The 23,538-nt window shown below is 33.6% G+C and overlaps 1 long non-coding RNA gene and 1 pseudogene across 1 annotated transcript; one reads left to right on the top strand and one right to left on the bottom strand.

Moving 5' to 3' along the window:
* Window positions 1-13,477: 13,477 nt before the first annotated feature.
* Window positions 13,478-14,105, top strand: LOC141511866 (aprataxin pseudogene; annotated as a pseudogene).
* Window positions 14,106-14,954: 849 nt separating this feature from the next.
* On the bottom strand, window positions 14,955-23,176 carry LOC141510996 (uncharacterized). Its single transcript, XR_012475229.1, has 3 exons — window positions 23,123-23,176; window positions 18,167-18,376; window positions 14,955-15,068 (listed from the first exon to the last, which is right to left on the bottom strand). It is a non-coding gene; the product is annotated as an uncharacterized LOC141510996 (long non-coding RNA).
* Between the last annotated feature and the right edge of the window lie 362 nt (window positions 23,177-23,538).

Genomic DNA, 23,538 nt, shown 5'->3' with positions numbered 1-23,538 from the left:
TCTTTTATTACTAAAGCTAACATTCAAATACTATATTGAATAGTAATGGTGATACTGGGCACCCTTGTTTCGACTCTGATATTATCAGAAATGCCCCTAGTTTATAACGCCATTACAGATAATATTTGTTCATGGTTTTAGATAGACACTACATATTATTTTAAGGAAAACTCCATTTATTACTATACTTTCTATTGTTTTTAATAGGAATGGATGCTGTATTTTATCAAAGGCTTTTCCAGCATCTATTGAGCTAATCATATGATTTCTGTTGGTTTTGCTATTGAAATATTCCATTATGTTGAGTGTTTTCCCAATATTGAACCTTGTTCAATTCCTGCCTACTTGGCATAAATCCTACATGATCATGGAATATTATCCTAGCAATAACTTTCTGTAATCTCTTTGCTAAAATTTCATTTAAGATTATTGCATCAATGTTCATTAGGGAGGTTAATCTATAATTTTCTTTGTCAGTTTTGGCTCTTCCTGGTTTAGGTATCAGCACCATATTAGTTTCATAAAAAGAATTTGACAGGAATTAATTGTTCCTTAAATGTTTGGTAGAATTCACTTATAAATCCATCTGGACCTGGAGACATTTTCTTAGGGTGTTTATTGATGGTTTTGTCAATTCTTTTGAAATGGGGTTAAGTATGTTTTTTTCTTTTTCTATTTATCTGGGCAGGTTTTTTGTAAATATTTTTGTAAAATATTTTTAATATTCATCCATTTGTCTCAGGTTATCAATTTTATTGGTATACAGTTTGACAAAGTAGCTCTGAATTATCTCTTTAATTTCCTCCTCATTGGCAGTCACCCTTTTCATTTTGGATTCTGGTAAAGTTTTTTTAATTAGATTGAGCAAAAGTTTATCTATTTCATTGGCTTTTTCATAAAACCAACTCACTTTTATTTATTTATTATTTATTAGAGTCAAAAGTTTTTTTTTTCCTTTCAATTTTATTAATCTCTCCTTTGATTTTCAGAATTTCTAATTTGGTATTTAATTGGAAAATTTTAATTTGTTCTTGAATATAATTATTATTTCTAAGTTCTGTTGTTTGATCCACTCATTATTTAAAATTTTGTTATTTAACTTCCAAATAAATTTTGCTCTATCTTTCCATTACCCTTTATTACATGTGATTTTATTACATCATGATCTGAGAAGTATGCATTTATTTTTTCTCTCTTCCTGCATTTGATTATGAAGTTTTTATGCCCCAGTATGCCCTAGTCAGTTTTGGTATGGGTGCCATATACTGCAGAGTAAAAGGTATATTCTTTTCTATGCCTATTAAGTTTTCTCCAGAAGTCTATCAAATATATCTACATTTTCTAAGATTTTGTTCACCGTCTTCACTTCCTTCTTATTTATTTATTTTGTGGTTAGATTTATTTAGTTCTGATAGAGGGAGGTTGAGGTCCCCCATTATTAAAGTTTTGCTGTTTTCTATTTTTTCTTCTTCTGCTCTTCTTTGATTTTTAAATTATTTTTCTTTTAGAAAGTTTGCATGATTGTCTTTATTCTTTTTTTTAATTAAAGGCAATAGGATCAAGTGATTTGCCCAAGGTCACACAGCTAGACGATTATTAAGTGTCTGAGGTCATATTTGAACTCAGGTCCTCCTGACTCCAGGACTGGTACTCTATCCACTGTGCCACCTAGCTGCCCCTAAATTCTTTTTAAAAGTCTTTTATATACTTTTTATATACTTTTATATACTCTTTTGAGAATGCCCTGTGGGTAATTTTTCCCTGTTTTTTTCTTCCAGGGTAGCATTGTTGTCATCTTTATCTACAAAGTAGCTTTCTATAGTGAGAACTCTTTTAGCTTTTTTTGCTCATCTTGAAATGTATGAGTTCTATTGATGTAGGGAGTATGGATCCAAGTTTTTTAATGCTGCGGCTGGGATTTTATCCCTGGCTTGTCATTGGCCAAGATGTTGTCTATGCATTCCAGGCCTTGCCTTTATAGAGGCTTATTTCCTCATTTATGTGCAGATTCATTCTATACACTGGCTTACTATTTAGCTATCAGGACTTAAGCTATTGTCATGCTGTTGGGACCTGGACTGTGGCTAAAAGCTTCCCACTGGCTTTCCTGCTTTCCTACCTAGTTGGGCTTTACTTCCCCTTTGCCCCCAAAGAGATAGACCCTCACTGAAGATCTTCCACAATGTCTACAATTGAAAACGTCTTTGGATCTTGCCTTTTTCTTGGTGGAATCTGTAGCTTTAATGTCCGTGCAAAGGCTACATTTAGCTTTGTGCTGGGAAAAGCTCTGGGAGCATGTTAACTTCGTACTGCCATCTTGGCTACAGGGAGAGACCATTATTAAAAGCACATGATTTAAGTCTCAGAATCCTTAAAGCAGGTAGAGGAGTCAGAGGAATCCAGAGGGGGAAGTATAGGATAATTTTGGTGTGAAAAGTGCAGGTTCAAATGCAGCTTTATCACTCAGGGTGTACAGATGAGGATAGGAGATTTACCTCAAGAGAAACATCTTCTCAAGGATGATTCTGTGATAATTAAAAAAATTTTTGAGAGATATAAAGTGTGAGTAATTTAATAATTTTATTGATAATGCCAATATTTCAATAAAAAAAATGACCATTTGACTTCTTTGTCTTGGACCAAAACCAATCTTGGCTACAACTTATATATCCAGTGGAAGAGGGGGTGTCCTAAGGTAACTCTGATTGGTTAACAATTAACAAGAGAATGAATAATAAAATGAGGGGCTGAATCTAAACTTTATTAGGTCATTTACTTCCTAATTCATCACTGGATTTGGCTAATCTGTTCAAAGGATTTATCCCTACCCATGTCTAAGCATAACCCAATGGCTTCCCCTCCTGGTGAGGTCTGAAGGAGAAAGTTAATCTTATCTCATTATCAGTACTTTTCTTCAAGAGATTGAACTTTTAAAATCAAGACTTTAGTAAAAGGGAGAAACAGACAAGGAAATCAAAGCTATTTATAGTCATATGAAAAATTGCTTAAGTCATCATTGATTAGAGAAATGAAAATTAAAGCATCTCTGAGGTACCACCCCACCTCTCAGATTATGATCAATATAGCCAGAAAGGATAATAACCAGTGTTGGAGAGATGTGAGAAAACTGGCACAATAATGCATTGTTTGTGGAGTTGTGAATTGGTCCAATATTTCTGGAGAGAAATTTGGAATTATTCACAAAGGGCAATAACAGTGTGCATTCCCTCTGACCCAGAAATTCAATTACTGGGTCTGTATCCTGAAAAGATCATGAAAAAGGGTAAAAATCCCAGAAAAATATTCATAGCAGCTCTGTTTGTAGTGGTAAAGAATTGGATTTTGAGGGGATGGCCATCACTTGGGGAAATGGCTGAACAAATTATGGTATATACGTATATGATAGACCACTAATGTTCTATAAGAAATCAAGAGGGATGGGATTTCAGAGAAGCCTGGAAAGACTTCCATGAACTGATGCTGAGTCAGATGAGCAGAACCAGAACATCGTACATCTTAACAACATGGGGTGATGATCAACCCTGATAGACATGCTCATTCCACCAAGGCAATAATCAGGGACAATTTTAGGGGATCTGTGATGGAGAATACAATCTATATTCAGAGAAGGAACTGTGGATCAAAGATTATGATCTTCAATTACATGATTTTGCTATGTCTAATGTTTTCTTTCTTCCTTTTGGATCTTCTCTCCTCTCATTCAGTTTGGATGTATGGGAATCACAGAAGCAAATGTAAAGACTGTATAAGATTACCTTCTGTTGGGGGCAGGAGAGATGAGGAAAGGGAGGAAAATTGTTAAATTTAAAACTGCAAAAAAAATGATTGGTAGAGACTAATACTGTATGTACTTAGAAAGCAAAAATATATTTACATAATTAAAAAAAAAGACAAAGGGAGAAAGTTTGGATCTCCCCAAATCAGTGTTTGTTAATAGTCAATTTTAAAGCATTATTCTGAGAAGAGGTCAGCACGTTTCTGTGGACAAACCAAAGAGGCTCTTGATTCAAAAAGTAGATAAAGAAGTGCCGTGTTGGCCAGATATCCCTTTGTGCTCCTGGCAAGTGTTGTCTCGGCCTTTACTTCTCCATTTTATTAGACATTTAAGGAACACAAATGAGAGAGAGAAATAAATTCTTCTCACTCAGTGGAAAGTGATAGAATCAAATATAGGACCTTCAAAATCTCTTCCAAAGTAGAAATGGAGAAGAGTGAATATCTGTAATTAGTCCTTGGTAGCAGGACTGAGAATGAGAGCATTAGGCTATAAAAGGCACATTTTCACATATTCAGCAGCTTGAATGGATCTGCAAGCATATCAACATGTATATCTCCTTCCATAATTTTTATTAGAACCAATTTAAGTCTGCCCATGCAAAGACTCATTCCTGTCTTCTGCTAAACCAGTCATGGGTTATTTATTCATCATAATAGAAACTTTCCTCAGTTTTCTCTAACTTTATAAGAAGACCAGTGGAAGTCATAGGAAATGTCCATCAATTACCATTCACTTTTGTCATATGTCTATCTTCTCTTTCTAAAAACATATTTAATTTATTTTATAACAGAGATGTATATCAGCGATGCAAAATTACTGAACTTTGCATGATTTTTGTTTTTTGGATAGATTTTTTCAGGATCTGAGTATTAAAGAATAGAAGATTAGCAAACATTCAGCCTCCATTAAAATACATCTATGGTGGTCAGCTAGATGGCAGAGTAGATAGAGTACTAGACCCAGAATTAGGAAGCTTCATCTTCCTGAGTTAAAATTTGACATCAGACACTTACTAGCTAAATGACCCTGAATGAGTCACTTAACTCTATTTGCCTCAGTTTCCTCTTCTGGAATGGTGAACTACTCCACTATTTTTGCCAAGAAAATTCCAAATGGGGCCACAAACAGTTTGACTTGACTGAAAGCAATTGAACAACAACGACAACACATTGTTTTTTTAGCTCTCCCTCTAATAAATGTGATGGAGGTGGGGCAGGCCTTTTATCTAACCTAATGCCAACTTCATATTTAGGGAATTGAACTAGATGAAGGTATTTGTACTATTTTTTTGAATCTCTCTTCCCAGTCAGAAAAAAAAAGAAAAAAAAAAGAGAACTCAAAGCCAGGTGAGTAATAGTTGTAAATCTAAATAGTGACCATTCAACCTTGGCTTTCGGGTTAACTAAAATAGACTGAGGATTTGAACTGTTTAGAAATACAGAAGTGCAGGGTCAGTACATCTTTATTTTTCATCTAGGCAGCTAGGCAGAAAATTAGCAAAGTGAACTCCATCTGTCTCTATCTTTCCTCATTAGACTTTTGAGGAAACATAACTCTATTTTTTATAGAGTATGTGTATTTTCATTTTCTATCTTTATTAAGAAAATGTTATGGTAGAAGGATAAGGTGGGGAGGACATGGACAAACAAAATACCCCAAACTATAGGTTTAGACCAAGACCTATGAATTCCCTCCCTATAAAACGGAAAATATTTTATTATAATGTACATCACAAGAATATAAGAAGACCATGGGAAATTCAGTTTTTAAAAAAATACTTCAAAAATCTATCTACTTTGAGGTCTTTATTATTATTTTTTTAGGTTCAGCAAGGCAATGGGGTAAAGTGGATTGCCCAAAGCCACACAGCTAGGTAATTATTAAGTGTCTGAGGCCGAATTTGAACTCAGGTACTCCTGACTCCAGGGCCGGTGCTCTATCTACTGCACCACCAAGCTGCCCCAGAGGTCTTGATTATTGATGAAAGGAATCTATTGATATTGGAATTCATTATTTGAATTCACATTTGTGTTGGGTTGGAATCAATTACCATATTAGATATATTATATATATTAACATATTATATATATATATATATAATATATAGAATTATAATAATATATAACTTTGAATGGTCAGTTAGGTGGCACAGTGGATGTAGTGCTAAGCATAGATAAAGGAAAATCTGAGTATAAATCAAATCTCATACACTTACTAGTTATATGACCCTGGGTATGTCACTTAGCCTTGTTTGCTTCAGTTTCCTCAGCTGAATAATGAGTTGCAGACCAAAATGAAAAAACTATTTCAAATGCAGAACAGATCATACAAATTCTTTACTGACATTAATCCAATATACAAATTAATGAAGTAAATCCCTGAGACTTTTAAAGGAATCAGAGAATCATTGAAAAATATCCTAGGACCTCCTTCCAGACTGAGAAAAATCATGGAAATATTTTGAAATGAATTTCATAATACTGACTATTATAATACTAAATCCTGAATTGAAAGACATAAGGGAAGGAGGACTGGCCTTAGAATCAGGGTCTGGGGTCAAATTCTGCCAGCTTTTTGATCGTGGGCAGGCCTATTCAATTCTCATTACTCTAAGCTTCCTTCAAAGAATTTAAGCATAATCTATATGTACATATCACACAATTAATAGACTCTTATCAATTGAGCAATTGATCAGAAGTGTTGCCGATTGTATCAGTGGAGGAAGTTTTCATACCAGAAATTCTCACACTAGGGATATCAAAGATCTAATATCTCACACACCTAAAGATATTTTACAGACCATTTCCAGTGATAGGAGTGGGGTGAAATATTGATCTATGTTAGATGATAGGAAACTTTCCTTGGTCTCAAGAAAGCTGAAGATCCTTGAGCTACAACAAAAATGTCCATTGAGAATTTGGGGAGTGGCTCTAACTACATGTGTGGTGTAGATATTGTTATCATCTTAAATATGAAAATTCTGCCTACCATAAAATTTCCTTTCCCCTCCTATTAATATGACACCCTCCTTTGATGAGAAGATTGGGACTGTTTTGTCTGGAGAAGAGAAGAATTGAGTATGATTTGCTCCCTGATATCAAATACTTGAAACACTCCCAAATTAGAGATTAAGATTTGTTCTATTTGCCATTTGAAAACAAATGGAGACAAATTTAGGTTTTATCTAAGTAAGAAATTCTCAATGATTTTGTTGTTGTTGAATTATTTTTCAGATATGTCCGATTCTTCATGACTCCATTTGAAGTTTCCTTGGTCAAAATAATAGAGGGTTTGCCATTGTCTTCACTTATTTTACAGTTGAGGGAAATGAGGTAAACGGGGTTAAGTGACTTGATTACCTAGATTTGAACTCAGGATGATGGGTCTTTTTGATTCCAACCTTATCATTTTATTCATTCCCCAACCTAGCAGCCCTCCAAATGATTACAGCTATCCCCCAAAGAATGGACTACTTCAGGAGGTAGTGAAATTCTATTCTTTGGAAAGTTTCAACCAGAACTTATATGCCTACTATTCAGATGTATTGGATCAAATGTTATTTTTCCCCAAATCCTGTTTATTCTACATGTCTCCTGAGGTCTTTTCTAACGTAGATCTAATGTGATTCCTTCCTGCTCCCAAATTCAAGTTTTTAAATCCACTGCTTCAGTCATCCTCATTGTTTGTTCCATTCCACTTTAGTATGGTCAATTTGGTTGGAAGCCTTGGGTTTAAATATAGGCTTTCCCACTCCCTACTTTAGTGACTTTAGGAAGGTTATTTACCTTGTATAAATTTCTGTTTCCTCATCTCTAAATTCTTATCCTTCCTAACCTCACTCAAAATCCCAGGACTGTCAAATGAATGTCCATTTTTCTATGCCTATCCTGGCTTTCCTTCTTTCTAGCACTCTGCCAGATCCCTTTTAAATTATACATCTAGTGTGCCAAAATCGTTTTTTTTTTTACTTTTATTTAAAAAAACACAAAAAACAAAATTGCTCTCCATCTTCTACCTTTAACAAAAAAATCTGACTCTTCTTAGATAACACTGCATTTCATCCAGTCCCTTTCTCTGAAGGTCTGAACTTCTCTCACCCCACTCTCTATAACACAAGGAAAGGAAGAGAGACCCTTCTGTTTACTTGTTGCACAATATCAATTTTAGACATTTGATTAACTAACTACCTTCCCTCTACTTCTCTTCATTGAAATTCTATACATTAAAGTGATCAATAATGTCAAATGCTGCAGGAGATGTCATTAGATGAGGACTGAGAAAAGATCAGTCGATTTATAAGTTCAGAGATCAATGGTAACTTTGGAGAGGGTAGTTTTAGTTGAAAAATGTGATAAAAAGCCAGATTGCACAGGCTTAGAAGAGAGTGAGGGAAGAGGTTTGTTGTTCAGTGGATTCAGTTGTGTTCCTTTCTTCATGATCCTATTTGGAATTTTCTCAACAAAGATACTGGGGTGGTTTGCAATTTACTTCCCTAGCTCATTTTACAGATGAGGAAACTGAGGCGAACCAGGTTATGTGATTTTCCCCGGGTCAAAAAACTAGTAAGTGTCTGAAGTCTGATAGGAAGATGAGTCTTCCTGAATTCAGGTTGGGCTCTCTATCCACTGTGCCACCTAGCAGTGATGAAAGAGGAGGAAGAACTGTCTATTAAAGAAGGTTTTCCCAAGTAATTGGCTGACAAGGGGAAGAAATATCCTATTTACAAAATGTGGAATCAGAAATCTCATCTCTTACTCTCTGTATAAACATGGGCACATAACTTAAAAGCTTTCTTTGCTCAGGCCTCTAATACATAAAATGAGGATAACAACTTCAGAGTCTTTAACTCACAAAATTGTTGTTGCTGTGAAGATAAAATGATATGGCTACTCTTCAGTCAGCCAACTATATACAGAGCATATAGGCAAAAGGTGATCCTTTCAATGAACTTATACAAAGTATTCTCCCCCCTATCTTAAAGGCCTATATCCAAGATGATGATGATGATGATTCCTATAAAACTGAATTTTCCTAAAGGTATTCAGGGATATATTTTTAATGTGCATTATTTCTTGGGAAGGGAATATGTAAGAAGCTAGTTATATGGCAGTTTTATTCATTTTTGAAATCCAGGTTGTATCAAAGATATTCATTATTAAAATAGCATGACCACATGGTCATAATAGAGAAATAGCTTTTAATCAGGCAGAACTATGTTCAAGTTTAAATTCTGACACATATTGGAGATAGGACCTTAGCCATGTTATTTAACCCTTTAGAATTTTGTAGCTCATTAGGATCAGGAAGTAAGAATAAGTTTTAATATCTTAAGAAAATTTAGGAATAAGTTTGGCACCTTAGCATACCCAACTTTATATAACCTTAAGCCTCTATTTTGTGATTAAGTTTAAGATTTTTTTCAATGATAAGATAAGCACATATAGTATGATATATAGCAACATGTATGTGTTCTTAAAGAACTCATAAGCTTATGGAGATCCTGATGAGACAGACTACCAATGAAACAATATTAGAAACTGCTTTATCAGTAATTTATGAAGTCGTTTGCAATAACAAATTATGTGGCAAATAAGTTAGGAACACCTTTATAAAAATCCCATTGCAAGTCCCAGTCATCAGTCAATATATTCCTGGGGAAATTTTAGAATTGGTTCCTGGGGTCCTCACATTTCAAACTTAAACATATCTGGATTCCCTTAAGAGCAAATACAGTGCATCATTTAAAGTTTGATTGCATACATTGAAAAGTATAATGCCAATTAGCACTAACAAAAAAATAGACTGAACATATGTATTGAGTTGCAGGTTTTAAAAAGTGCAGAGAAGGTGCCAACTTAAATTGGTCATGCAGATGTTCCTTAAAAAAACAAAAAAACAAAGAAACAAAGAAAATTTCAAAGGAAATCTCAGGTATAACAAAGGAAATCTCACATCTTTTCATATGTGTTTATAAAATGATTCCTATTTTTTAAAGGATCCATTCTTAGGACCCATTACACTGAGAAATTATCGTTGCCCACAACTTAGGTGAAAGTAGTCATAGTTAACTTTCCCTGTATTTGACTCTGTAGGTGTCACAAATCCTTTCTTCTATTTAGATGGCAATGGAGCTTATTTCTCCATCTGTAAAATGGAAATAAAAAGAATCTATACATATTTATTGAATGTTTTATATTAGTTAATGTTGGGGATAATGTTAAATGTTGGGGATACAACAAATGCATAAGACAAAGGCTATATGCACAGAACTCACAATTTAACAGGAAAAAGATAAGGTATAAAAAGAAATGGAAAAGAAGGAGTGGTGGGGTTAATCAGTGAGAGGGATTGAACAGGACCTGAAGTTTGGTTGGAAAATGATCTGAGGACTGTCAGAGTCGATCTCATCTTGGAGAATGATCAATTTATGAAGATCATGAAATTCAGGAGCACCTATCTCCCAGGATTGTTGTGAAGATCAAATGACATTTGTAAATAATTTTGTAAAATATTCCTATTATTATTATTTATTATTAGGGTCTCAATTGTTTTGTTCAGAGATAAAGTATTTGAAATTTTCATTACTGGAAATATATTTTGTGAGCAGTTGTTTTCAAATTGTGGTTAGTTTTTATTGGACTTGCATGGTTCTCATGACACTGGTAGAGTTCATCCAGATCATGACTTTCCCAACAAAACATTCTTGACATTTTTAACATGGTTCTATTTTATCTTTGGGGAAAATGGAATTTTTCACAGTTGGAAATGTTTAATTCACAAATACACACATACACAAACTAATGGGGCCCAAATTAAAAGCTGTTTATATAATTCTAAATAATTACTTGAATCAGTGAATTAAGCTGAGGGAGGTGAGAAACCAATATAGTAAAGCAATTAAAAATTATTATTTCAATCTGAAGATATCTCAGACCACTTTAGAGGCATGTAGGTGGTTCAACAGATAGACTGCTGTCCTTGATGACAGGAAGACCTGACTTAAACTTCTGCATCCAAAATATATTATCTATGTGATCCTTGAGATGTCACTTAAACTTTTTTTTAGGTTTAATTCTTTCATCTGTAAAATATGAATAATAATAGCACATACCTTACTAAGTTGTCATGAGGATCAAATGAGATAACATATGTGACTGTTTTGAAAACTTTAAAACTATATAAATGCTAGCTACAAATGGTATTATGTTTGCAAATACTTATAGGGGTACGAATACAGCTATTGCTAATTTTTATACATGAGTCATAGTGATTTCTTTTGCAAAGGCAACTCCCTAAAGAGGAAAATTTCTGCCACTATGAGTTATCACTTCTTTTGCCATGTTTACTCTTAAATAGGAAGCTAGAATGCTGATAGGTTGAAATTTGGACGGGGTGAAACAAACAGTATGTTTCAGAGGCAGTAGACCTTGAACCCAGGTCTTCAGCTTGCAGATCATGTCTCTACAGATTATTCCACATTGATTCTCTACAGTCTATATATTAAAATTAAAAAACAACAAAAGTGAAAGCAAACCAACCTATCTTGAATAGCCATTTAAAGATGAACTCAACTTACAACCTGATTTTCAGAAGTCAACTTTCCCATTTGAAACAGTATTTGGAAGTCACATTTGATATGCCCTCCTACTATCATATTTTGATCACAAGAACTGAAATTGAAGGAAGAAAATGCCATAAATGAATGCTACATATATATATATATGTATATATATATATATATATATATATACATATATATATATATGAAAGAATCAAGGGACATTAACTAGTAGAAACAGAATTAAAGCATGCATTATCTTAAATGAAGATCATTCATTTTCTTGTGTCAAAAATCAAACAGTGGTTCTCAGTATATTTTTCTATTAAAATTCCCTATTTAGTTTCCTAATTACAGCCACTGAAGATTTTATATTAGTTAGATTCAGAGAGTAGAACAAACAACAGAAACAATACTATCTTGCAAATTTACTATGGTATTTTTGATCCTAGAGGATCTACGGAATTTCATAAATTAGTATGGGGGTACACGTTTTTCTGACAAGGCATATAGTCTTATATGAGATGCTGTAAAGGACTTACGACCAGAGTGGAGGAATAGATATTGATGATTAAACAATAAAATCCAATGAGTTCCTCCTTCACATCCTTCCTCTTGCTTTCCCTCCACATCTCACAAAAGAAATTGCCATCTAACTTCTCAAAGCCAATTTTAGGGAGTTTCTTGTTTGCTCACCAATCCCAACTGATTCTCATTCATTTGAAACTTCTTAGTTTAATTAGAATCCTTTAAATGTAGCTTGCCCCAGCTTCACACATAAAGTTACTCTGTCTTTGACATATTTATTCCCCCACCAAGATTTCAATTTCAAAGGCTTATATTTCAATCTTTTAGAATTCAAGAGATTCAAGTCAATACACATTTATTAAGCCCTTACTTCCTATGACTGGAATGAAGTACTCTGGAAAAGATACAAGGATCTGCAATACATAGTTCCTGCCTTCCAGGGGTTTATAATTTAGTCAGGAGGAGGATGAGAGGTGGAATGGAATTGGGGTAGGGTAAAGAAAGACTAATATTAATATATAAATAAAGTTAAATTGTTAAATATAGAATTTAGCAAAAAAATCTGGTGATTAATTAGAAGCTTTATAATAATTCTTGACATACTGTAGCTGGGAGAATATGGTTGCATGAATAGAGAAGAAGATGAAAAATAAGGTGGTAATAATAATAATAGTAATAGTAATAATAACACAACCAAGAACAATGATAATAATGGCAAAAGCTGAACAGCACTTCATTGAAAATTGCAAAAAAGCACCAACCGGATACTTAGAAGGACAAGATCAAGTAATCAAATTTATACTTTAGAAGCTTGCTAGACTTAATATACTAATAGATGACAAATCTCCATTCTTCAAATGCAATAGTAAAAAATGACCTTGATAATTCAACCAATAAGCTGTGCTGGAATTGGAGCATTATCTTAGATAAATTATACCTCATAATTTTATGTGTATGACCTTGATACATACATACTGGTATGTTTTTTTTTTCCTTTTTTTGAAATAGACATTTAATGGGGGGTATAGGTTGGGAAAAGTATATACTTTTGATAAAATAAAACATTTGCAATGATTTCTGATGAAAAGACTAGACCTCAGTAGGAACTTTAAATATATAAAACACAATACTCAAGTAAAATATTTTATTCCAGCCACTGAAAGGGTATATCTGATGATGCATTACTGACAATCTTATTAGGGAAGAAGAAACAAGTGTCCCTTTGGAATGTTTTGATATATATTGGGTGAATTCTTGAAGATTTTAAGATAAGAAAGAAAACCAAAGACAAAAGGAACAGACATCACACCAGAAGTGCCTGCCAGAGGTAGGCTCTCCCATTTTCCTGAGGACAGTTTCTACCTAGAGTTTGTTGTCCTAGGTCAATGACACAAGAATGCTGGTTGGTGCAACAGGACAACTGCCACCAATGAATCAGATTGCTACATTTAGAAACAGTAGAGAAAGGACATGATCCAAAGACCAAGATAACTGATAAGAAATGTTCATGACAAAAAAGTACAGTGGAAAATGAAGTGCAAGTCAATCCAATCAGTGTTGACTCAGTAATTATTGGGAAAGACTAGGAGGCCATGCTAAAGCCAGGTCAGATCCTCCTCATTGTGAATGAAATGTACCCTAACACTCAATTTGAAGAAGGATCCGAGAGACTTGTCCTAAGAAGAGGAAGAAGCCTTGAGACCATAAACAGTCAAGGCTTGAAGACTACTATGCATATCCTCCAAAATGCAGGTTTACAGAAATGACCAGGTAGTTGTGATTAATGACAAATATCCCAAACTGAATATCACTGACTGGTGTTAACCACTGATCTCCCTTTCAATTTGAAGAATCTAAACCAAGAACAGGAACAACTTCTCAGACATATGTGTGTTGTAGGAGAAAAAGATGAGGGAAGAATGTATAGACTCTAAGCACTTTAAGTTTCAGTTGCATTACCACACTGTTCCTAGCATGAACAATATTTATGTTCATGTTATCAGTCAAGATTTTGATTTTACTTGCCTAAATAATAAAAAAATCCACTGAAATTCTTTCAAAACAGACTAAGTCCTTGAGTCCCAAGAATGATCCAGAAAGATGGAAAAGTCACTGTATCAGAAGAAACATCTGACCTTTTGAAGCTACCATGTATTTCATATATGCAATCCACCATGCCTCAGTTGAAAAATCTTCTTTAGGAAACATGGGTCAAAGTAATTTAGTTGAACTCACTTTTGAGGTTGTTAGGAGTGAACTAATACCTTTTCTGGACTTCTTTCAGATGCAGAAGAACTAGAACTTGCCTAATTAAAATGAATCATTAAAAAAAGACAAATTATCATAGGAGGGAATAATGGAGGTTAGAACATGCTAGTTCTCAGACTTGGAAGACACATGGAGTTTATATATAAATAAGAACAAAGACAGGGAAGATCCTAGAAGAAATGCAATCTTATATGATTTGAACAATGAAAGGTTACACACACATGCACATACACACATATGCACGAAGAGTTTGGAAGAAAAAAATATGTTAAACTCATCAATGAAGTAGTGTGGGGATGGAACTGTTAAAGAAGGAGGATGATATCAGAAAGAGAATACTCACAATCAAACCAAACTTATTTATTCTCAAAGTAGTCATTTGAAAGGATAGAAAAGGTGTTAGGGAAACAAAGAAAAATAATTCATTTGTGCTGGGGTTAAACCAATTGCAGTATATTAAAGTGATGAAATATTATTGTGTCATAAGAAATGGCAAAATAAATGGATTTAACAAATCTTGATCATTAGGAATTGCTATAGCACCAGTGAAATTCCCCCCCCCCTTTTAATAACAACAATACTGGAAAGAAAAGAAATTCTTAAAAATTATAATTTTTTATCAAAACAATAAATAGCCATGTCTTTGGAGGCTCTATGATGAATGATGGGATCCAACTCTTAATAAAGAAATTGTGGAATAAAAGTGCAGAAAGAGATATTCTATTTTATGGTATGGTCACTCTATATTCATATTTTTATTCGTTTTTTGCTTGATTGTATTTTTTATGTTTTAACCCTTTTTTAAAAAGAGAAAGTGTTAATGACAATTTCACAATAGCTTCTGTATTTAACAATAGTTTATGGGTTTAAAAATGTTCATGCTGGAAAAATCCCAAGCCAGAGGACTGATGAAACCTGTGAAAATGAAGAGCAAAGAAAAGAAGGAAGTTCAGAGGAAAGTACAAACATGCAATTTAATCTTGAGTTTTTTTAAAAAAAGTCTTCCATATACAATTTTCTTTTTGTTTTCTATAGCATCTATGGAAATGGTCTTTTTTGTGCTTAAATCAAAATGAAAAATATATTAACAAACAACATGAAGGGATTATACTAAATGTTCATTAAAGTACTTTCCAGTTCAAGCATTTTATGATTCTTTGATTCCATGAATATTTATTTATAGTCTTGTAAAATTTCTGATATAGTATGATTCATTTGCAATAAATATATTACATCTGCAATGCCACCAAATATTAGTTTTCAAAAATAACATGATTTAAAAATCACAGATGTTCTCGCTCAGTCCTTATAGATGTGTGAGAATATTCTGACTAATAAGATTTTTTTAAATAAGTAGATTTTATTTGAACAGATTTCCAGTATTTAATTATTTTTGGCACATACAACTAATTTTCCCCTAAGTTTTATGATGCCCATACATTGTTTTTAAAGGGGGAGATTAATTTTTCTCATTATTAGCTCTACAAGCAAGATACACAATTGCATCGGGTGAATGCATACACCTCAGTGTTGGGATAGAAATAAAACTTATCTCTGAAGCGTGAAGTAATAAACACAATAAATATGAGTCCTTTATGCAAAGAAATCAATTGAGTCTGTCACTAAAACTTAGTTGTTGGCAAAAGAGAGTCACACTCGCTGATCATTGAAATGTCAAAGACATGGTCTGCCTGTGTTTTCACAAGGCATTGGACAACATTTTCCGATCTCCACATATAATTGGGTACAACATCATAGAAAACAACATAGTAAATTGGGCACAACATAGAAAAGTTTGGAGGGATTCTAGAAACATTTATCTATTTGACTGAATGAAAGACTCAAAGAATTCTGATCAATGAATCAATGTCAACTTGGAAGGAGGCTTCTTAAGGATCCTTTTCTTGCCCCTGTTTTATTCCAAAACTTTTATCAATGATTTAAAGGAAACTGTGAAGAAACATGCTATAGAGGTCGGTGTGAATAAATATAAGTTAAGGAATTAGATTTGAATGCTAACTCTGAAGCTTAATCTTGAATACAATTGAAAAAGTCACTCATTACCTCACCTCTTCACCTCCAAAAGAGAATGATAAAATAATACCAGCAATGTCATTGTGTGACAGCACTGTTTTGAGGAAAAAAAAATTATTGCATTATGGAAATGTGCATTGTTAGTATATTTAATTCCATTTTTTTTAAATCTAAAAAGATCTCAAAGTAATCTAATGTTTGGACAAATCTAATAAGTTTTTCCTCCGTTTTCCTACTTCTCAACTGCATTCATTTATTTCTTAAGTATTCCATAGCACATATAAGAAAGTATCATACAAATACTTTCATAAATAGACTATAATAAAACTATTTAGAATTTTCTGAAATATATATATATCCTTTCTATATGTATTTATGTACATATATATATATATTTGCTGTAAAAATAATTTAGAAAATTTTCTTCATATTTAATTTGTCTGATGAATACTAAAAAAAAACTGTGTGATTTCCACAGTGAAGAGAGGGCAGGAAGCAGAGAAAATTAAAGTAGAAAATACAGTCATATTCAAGTAGTTCTCTGTATGCGAAACAAATTTCTTTTCTAAGGGAATGATGTAGAGTGTAATTCTGTATACTTAATCTATTGACTTCTTTTCTTCCATTGTAGAGATATCAAGGCATGCTATAATTTAAATCAGTGAGATAATATAAGTAAAGCTCTTTGCAAACCTTCAAATGATGTATGAGCATATGGAAACAACTGTTAGCTATTATTATTGTGCTAGTGTAAATGGCAATGGATGTATTCAAAGATGACCTTGACCTGAATCATGTCTTGCTGTTGCTATGTGGCAAAGAACCCAAACTTCTATTATCTTTAGTTTTCTCATTTATCTATTTCATAAGACTTTTATAAGGAAAGAATTTTGCAAATTTCCAAATCCTATATGTGTAAATTACATTTATTGGTAAAACTTTATTTCAACTTCTATTACAAATTCAAGAGATACATTATGGTAAAAAGAAAAAAAATCTAGTCACCAAATCCAAAGCAAAACAAGATGTAAACAATCAACTCTTAGTTGGGGTGCATAAAGTTGGACCTCTTAGTCCTTCTTCTTTTAACCTTACGGTTTGTACTTACTGGATGATGGATCTTTTTTTCCCTGACCTCCCCTCCTCATTTCCTTTGAGTATAGACAAGATAGGGATATTACTGACAGAGCACACAAGGGCTTTTCTGTAGGTTACTAATAACTGGTATGTAGTAGGGAGAAGGCAGGTTCATTTAAGGAGAGGGGTCCCTTTACATACTTCCTACCCATAGAAACCACTGTGCCCACACATTTATTTATGATCCTCTAGAGTCAAGATGTTCTACTACTACAGCTGAACTCTATGAAGGTCCTTTTCCAGAACAACTCCATTCCCAGTAAGATTGTCCTTTATGTAATTGCCTCACAACTATTTTCACTGTCCCATACCAACCCCACCTCTGTGGCCTCAAAGGACATATTCTTCCTAGATATGACTCTGTTATGGGCAGGCATGTATTGATTATGATCAATGCACTGAGAAGCAGAACCAGCATCCATTAGCTCAAAGGTATATTTGAGTATTTGAGCATCACTCTGAATTTGGTATTATTACAACTGAGCAAAACAAGACATTTGTAGGGTCATATCATCATAGACTTAGATCTGGAAATAACCAAGAAACAATATGGGTCAACCAATTCATTTTATAGATAATGAAAGTGAGACCCAGGCTATCTTACCACTCATGTAGACTCTTGGGACTCTTCTCTAGTATAGAGTTGAGATGTACTGTGGTAAAATGGATAGAAGTTGGAGATTGAGATGTTTAGACTTGATAACTTCTAAGGGTCTTTCCAGTCTAAATTTATAAACCAATAATTTACCCTCATCTGAAATCTGTCCTCTTCTGTCCTTGTCTCTACTGAGCTGCTTCAGAATAAGAAACATATCCCTGTCATGTGAAAGGATCTTTAATACCTCATCCTTTTCTTTGCTCTCTTCTCTTGCTCTCCCTTTTCCAGGGTTCCTAGGCAATCTTCATCCACTGACCTGGGTCTTTGCTCTTAAGGAAATAAATGGTGGAAAAATGCTAATTGGAGCAGTAGAAAAAGCTCCTAGAAGGAATTCTTCCATCCTGCAGTGTCTGTGTTCTCTTTGAAGACCACTCTGTCTGCCCCAGACAGAATTCTATGGATGCAAATGGAAAGGAACATAGAATTGCATTTATTCCCTTGATTTATAAATCCCATAATGGCAAAATTCTGCATACAGGGTCACCAGAAAAGATGAGATGCCTATGCAAAAAGCCAACATGGACACATAAAACAAACTTGCTTTTATTTATTTAAAGAATTAACCTCTCTACCTTGCACAGCTGGAAGTTTTATCAGACCCACTTAACAGAGGTATTTTATCCCTAATTGTCACATTGCTACACCCAGATGAGACACACCAGCAGATTCCCTCTGTAGCCTCCAGTTGTTTTCAACACAAAAATTGGACCCTTGGCTACTTTTCATTCCATTTAACAAGAATTTGTTAATTTTTCCAATTTGCACCGTTTAAAGAACAGCAGCTCTATTTGTGTAAATCACAAGATTTAATTAGAGAAGAGGAATCCAGAGGATGAAAATAAAAGTCTGTGCATAATAAAATATTAATTGCTTTTAAAAAATACAGCCGCGATCCAGCGTTCTATTACACTCCTGCTGAAAATGCTGCAAAAGGCAGATTGTGGTGCCATGGATCGTCGGTAACCATGGGAGCCTTGGAAAACTTCAAGAGAGAGTGGATGACTTTAGAACAAGGACTTATCTTGTTGTATCACTAATGAGGCTGCCTAAAATCTTGTTTCTGTCAAGAGATGGGACAATTGCCATATACTCCCTGGATAGCTGCCCCCTCTTCCTCCTCCTCTTCCTTCTTACTCTACAGTATTGAAATATATGCGATAACATGAGGAATTCAGGATTTTTTTAAGTTTCCAATATCTAGAAAGGCAGATTAGAGCTGTATATTGGGAAAAAACTATGGAAACTGGAGATCTGATCTTAGCTATTCTTTTGACCTTAACCAGCCACTAAAGGTCCCCAGACATTAATTTAGTATAAAATAAAGAAAAATGATCCTGAAATCTAAGGACCTGGATTGAAATTCCCCTGGATGGTCTTGGACAAATTGCTTAACTAGCCCTGATTGGGTTTATCTTTAAAATGATGGGATTAGAACAGATGACCTCAAAGACAGCTTAAAGTCCAAGTCTATGAAACTATGGATATATTGTATCATATCAACCAACAAGCACTTGTTAGGTAGCTAATGTATTTCCAGCACAATGTTAGGTCCTGGAGATTCAATAATAATTCATGAACTTATCCTGGAATTTTTCAAGTTAGTGAAAAAGATAATAAATACATATATAAGTATATAAAGTCAATAGGAAGGATTTATTAGGCTTTTACTAAATTTCCAAGTATTGGGCAATCAAATGCAAGCAAAAAGATAGCCCCTCGAGGATCTTACATTGTAATTTTGGGAAAAAGTAAATAAAATGGAAATGAAAAGAAAGACACATTCTAAATAAAATCCAGGAGAGTCAAGGAATGCAGTCTGCAAAGGAGGAAAGGTGTCTTCCCTTAAAAATGGAAGGCTAGTTTGAATGGATTATAAAGTGCAGGAGAAGACTTTCTGTACAGTGATCTTAGAAGTTCCTCTAGTTGGACAATTCTAGACTTTTGGTTGCAATCTCATTAATAATCAAACTTGATTAGTTTAGGGGAATAGTTGAAGAGGCAGAAAGGAACCTTGTTGGTCAACTTAATCAACAGTTTGAATTTAAAGATGAGGACATTGAGATTGAAAGAGACAAAATGCCTTTGACCAAGATCATACATCTGCTATCTGGGACAAAATGGACGGAAGAGCAATTCATTCTTTAAAAGTAGGCTTTAAAATTTGAATCTGTATAATTTAGGGTCAACCTTGACCCAAAGAAGAGATGAGAAAACGTGTCCTCTATTCATTACTGAGCTAAGGAACTCTGAAATATTGCATATACTTTTTTTTTTAGTTTTTGCAAGGCAATGGGGTTAAGTGGATTGCCCAAGGCCACAGGGTTAGGTAATTATGAAGTGTCTGAGGCTGGATTTGAACTCAGGTACTCCTGACTCCAGGGCCGGTGCTCTATCTACTGCACCACCTAGTCACCCCAAAATATTGCATATATTTTCAGATTCAGTTGATGCATTGGCTCATCTGAGAGACTTTTAAATAACATTTATCTTTTTCCCTATACCATAGAAGTTGATGCTTGCTTAATAGGGATTTGACAGGAATGAGGTTAATCAGTCAATCAACAAGCATTTATTCATTCTTGCTACATGATTCTGCATATACCAAGAAGGAAAGAATCCCTATTGTCAAGGATGTTGTATTTTATTGATGTACATATCACTGTACACAATGTTAATAAATATATCTATCTATATTCACATCTGTACATAATAGGTATAAAGAATAAAAAATCAGTACTAGGTAGTTACATAAAATAGTGTGAGGAATGGAGAGCACTAGCAATCACGGATCAGGTTATACTTAGTGCAGAAAGTGATGCTTGTCAAAACAAATGCAACCAAAATTAGAAGGAGAAGAGAAATAGGAGAAAAAGTCTATAACAAGTTTCTCTGGTAAAGGCTTTATTTCTTAAAATATAGGGAATTGAGCGAAATTTATAGAAATAAAGGCCAGCCCCCCAATGGATGAATTATTAAAGAACATTGAACAGGCAGTGGTCAGAAGAAGAAATCAAAGCTCTCAATAGTTATATAAAAAGTATTCTTCATCTTTATTGATTAAAGAAATGCTTGTTAAAATAACTCTGAGGTACTCATCATATTGGCTAACAGGTCAGAAAGAGAAAATGGCAAATGAAAGTAATGTGGGAATCTAGGACAAAAATACACTGATGGTAGAACTGTGAGTTAATCTAAACATTTTGGAGAACAATTTAGGGCTAAACCAAAGGGCTATAAAACTGCAAACCCATTAACCCAGGATTACCACTACCAGGTCTGTATTCCAAAAATGATCAAAGAATAGGGAAAACTATGTGTACACAAATTTTTACAGCAGCTCTTTTTGTGCTGACAAAGAATTGGAAATTGAGGGAATATCTGTTATTAGGGGAATGGTTGAAGAAGTTGTGTTATTTGATTAAAATGGAATACCATCATGCTATAAGAAATTATGAACAGGATGGTTTCAGAGAAAACCTGGGAAGACATATAAACCGATGCAAAGTAAGGTGAGCAAAAGAGAGCATTGTGCAAAGTAACAGCAATATTGTAAAGATAACCAACAGTGAAAGATTTAGATGCTTTGATAAATACAATTGTTGAAGATAATTGCAAAGGACTTATGATGAAAGATGCTATCTACCTTCAAAGAGAACTGTTGAACTCTAGAGTACAGATTAAAACATACTTTTCTACTTTATTTTTCTTGGGGTTTTTTGTGTATTTTCTTTTGTAATGTGGCTAATATGGAAATACATTTTGCATGATTTCACATGTATAAATTCATACCACATTGCTTGCCTTCTCAAAGTAGAAGGATGAGGGGAAGAGAATTTGGGACTAAAGTTTTAAAAAATGCAACTGGGAAATCTAGAATTTTACTAAATATATAAAATATTTATATAAAATTTTATATAATTTATATAGCAAACATATTTTATTGTAATTTATATAAAATACTTATAAAATCTATTTTTTTAAAAAGAAAGTGACATTAGAGATGTCTCAAAAAGCTACTCCATTTTTAAAAACTTCAATTGTATTTTATAACAAATTTTATAAATTTCTTAATGAAATCCAGCTTATAATTGTCAAATAGGAAAGGGCAATAATGATTAGGGAGCTAATGATAAAAATTTCTTTTTCACTTGGTCATCTGTCAAGCTTTCAAAGATATTTCCATAGACATCTCAGGGAAGACTGTTTCTCATTCTTCTTTGTGATATAGAAATGAGAGACATTTGGCTTTTCCGGCTTAGCCTCTCAAAGATCTAAAACTGGAAAGGGTTAGAACATTTATTTGGTGACAAATATGTCTATCCTCTGAGAAGGGGAGAGAGTTCACTAGGTTGGGGAAAGGATGATTTTTTTATTGCAAATTTTGAAGATCAAGCATCAAATTGTGATGGGAATATGAATTGCATCAACAAAGGTACTGATGATGATGATGATGATGATGATTATCCTTTATTCCTGAAGAAGACCATGATATCAGGGAGATGATACCATGACAAGTACATGAATTGGATTTAGTGAGGGGATGATGTTAAGTCACCAGTCTCACTTTCTTCTCTAGAGCCATCTGGGTCCAGTGATCAGATATGAATCAGAATGACTAGAGATGGTCCTAGAAACAGGGCAATCAGGATTAAGTGACTTACCTGAGGTCACACATCTAGGAAGTGTTTGAGGTCAGATTCAAACTCCCATCTTTCATAATCCAAGGTCAGTGCTCTATCCACTGTACCACCTAGCTACCCTACAAAGGGACTAGACTCAATTGTGAAGTCACAGATCCTTAAACTATTGCAGTAAAAAGTTAATACATATTTTATATAGGTATATTATAGAATATGTATGCATGTATATCTAATTTAGATGCTTGTGTATTTGTAAATGCACAAATCGTCAAAATATATCTATATATATGCTATGTACACATATATATATATAATATAAACACATATGTGAGCTATCATAATCAAGTGCTAATAGCTGATGTGTATTATATGTACATGTATATAACACAAAATACACATATACATAAGATATAACCAATTTCTATGAAGAATTGAATACATATGTGAATACATATACATATATTCATATGATTAGAATATTATTATACATTTAAATATACCTGCTAATATATTTGTGTTTATTCTCCTTAATTCTTCATCCAAGTCATGTAAGGTAGGTAGGGCAAGGGTTAGGAATGTTGTAAAAGTCATAATTGGCCTGTGGAGGTATTATGTCATAATTTGAGTTAACAGAATTATTATATCTTAGGCAACTGTTAGGCCATTGTGCTCCGTGTTGGCCAGAATATGCCTGGAAAATTACATTCAGTTAATAATAACAAATGACATTTCTATAGCACTTTTAAGTTAGCAAAATGTTTTATAAGAGAGAAAGGCATATCCCTGAAACATAAAAAGTATACAAAATACAATCAAAAGGGCAGAAGGGGACACAAACAAACATGTTCATGCTATTACAACCTTGTAAAATTAATATGCACATTAAAAAAAACAGTACATAAGAGAAATTAGTGGT

Source organism: Macrotis lagotis, chromosome 2 (genome assembly GCF_037893015.1).
Source record: "Macrotis lagotis isolate mMagLag1 chromosome 2, bilby.v1.9.chrom.fasta, whole genome shotgun sequence".
In the NCBI taxonomy this organism is placed as follows: domain Eukaryota; kingdom Metazoa; phylum Chordata; class Mammalia; order Peramelemorphia; family Peramelidae; genus Macrotis; species Macrotis lagotis.
This window is presented reverse-complemented; position numbering and strand designations above follow the sequence as displayed.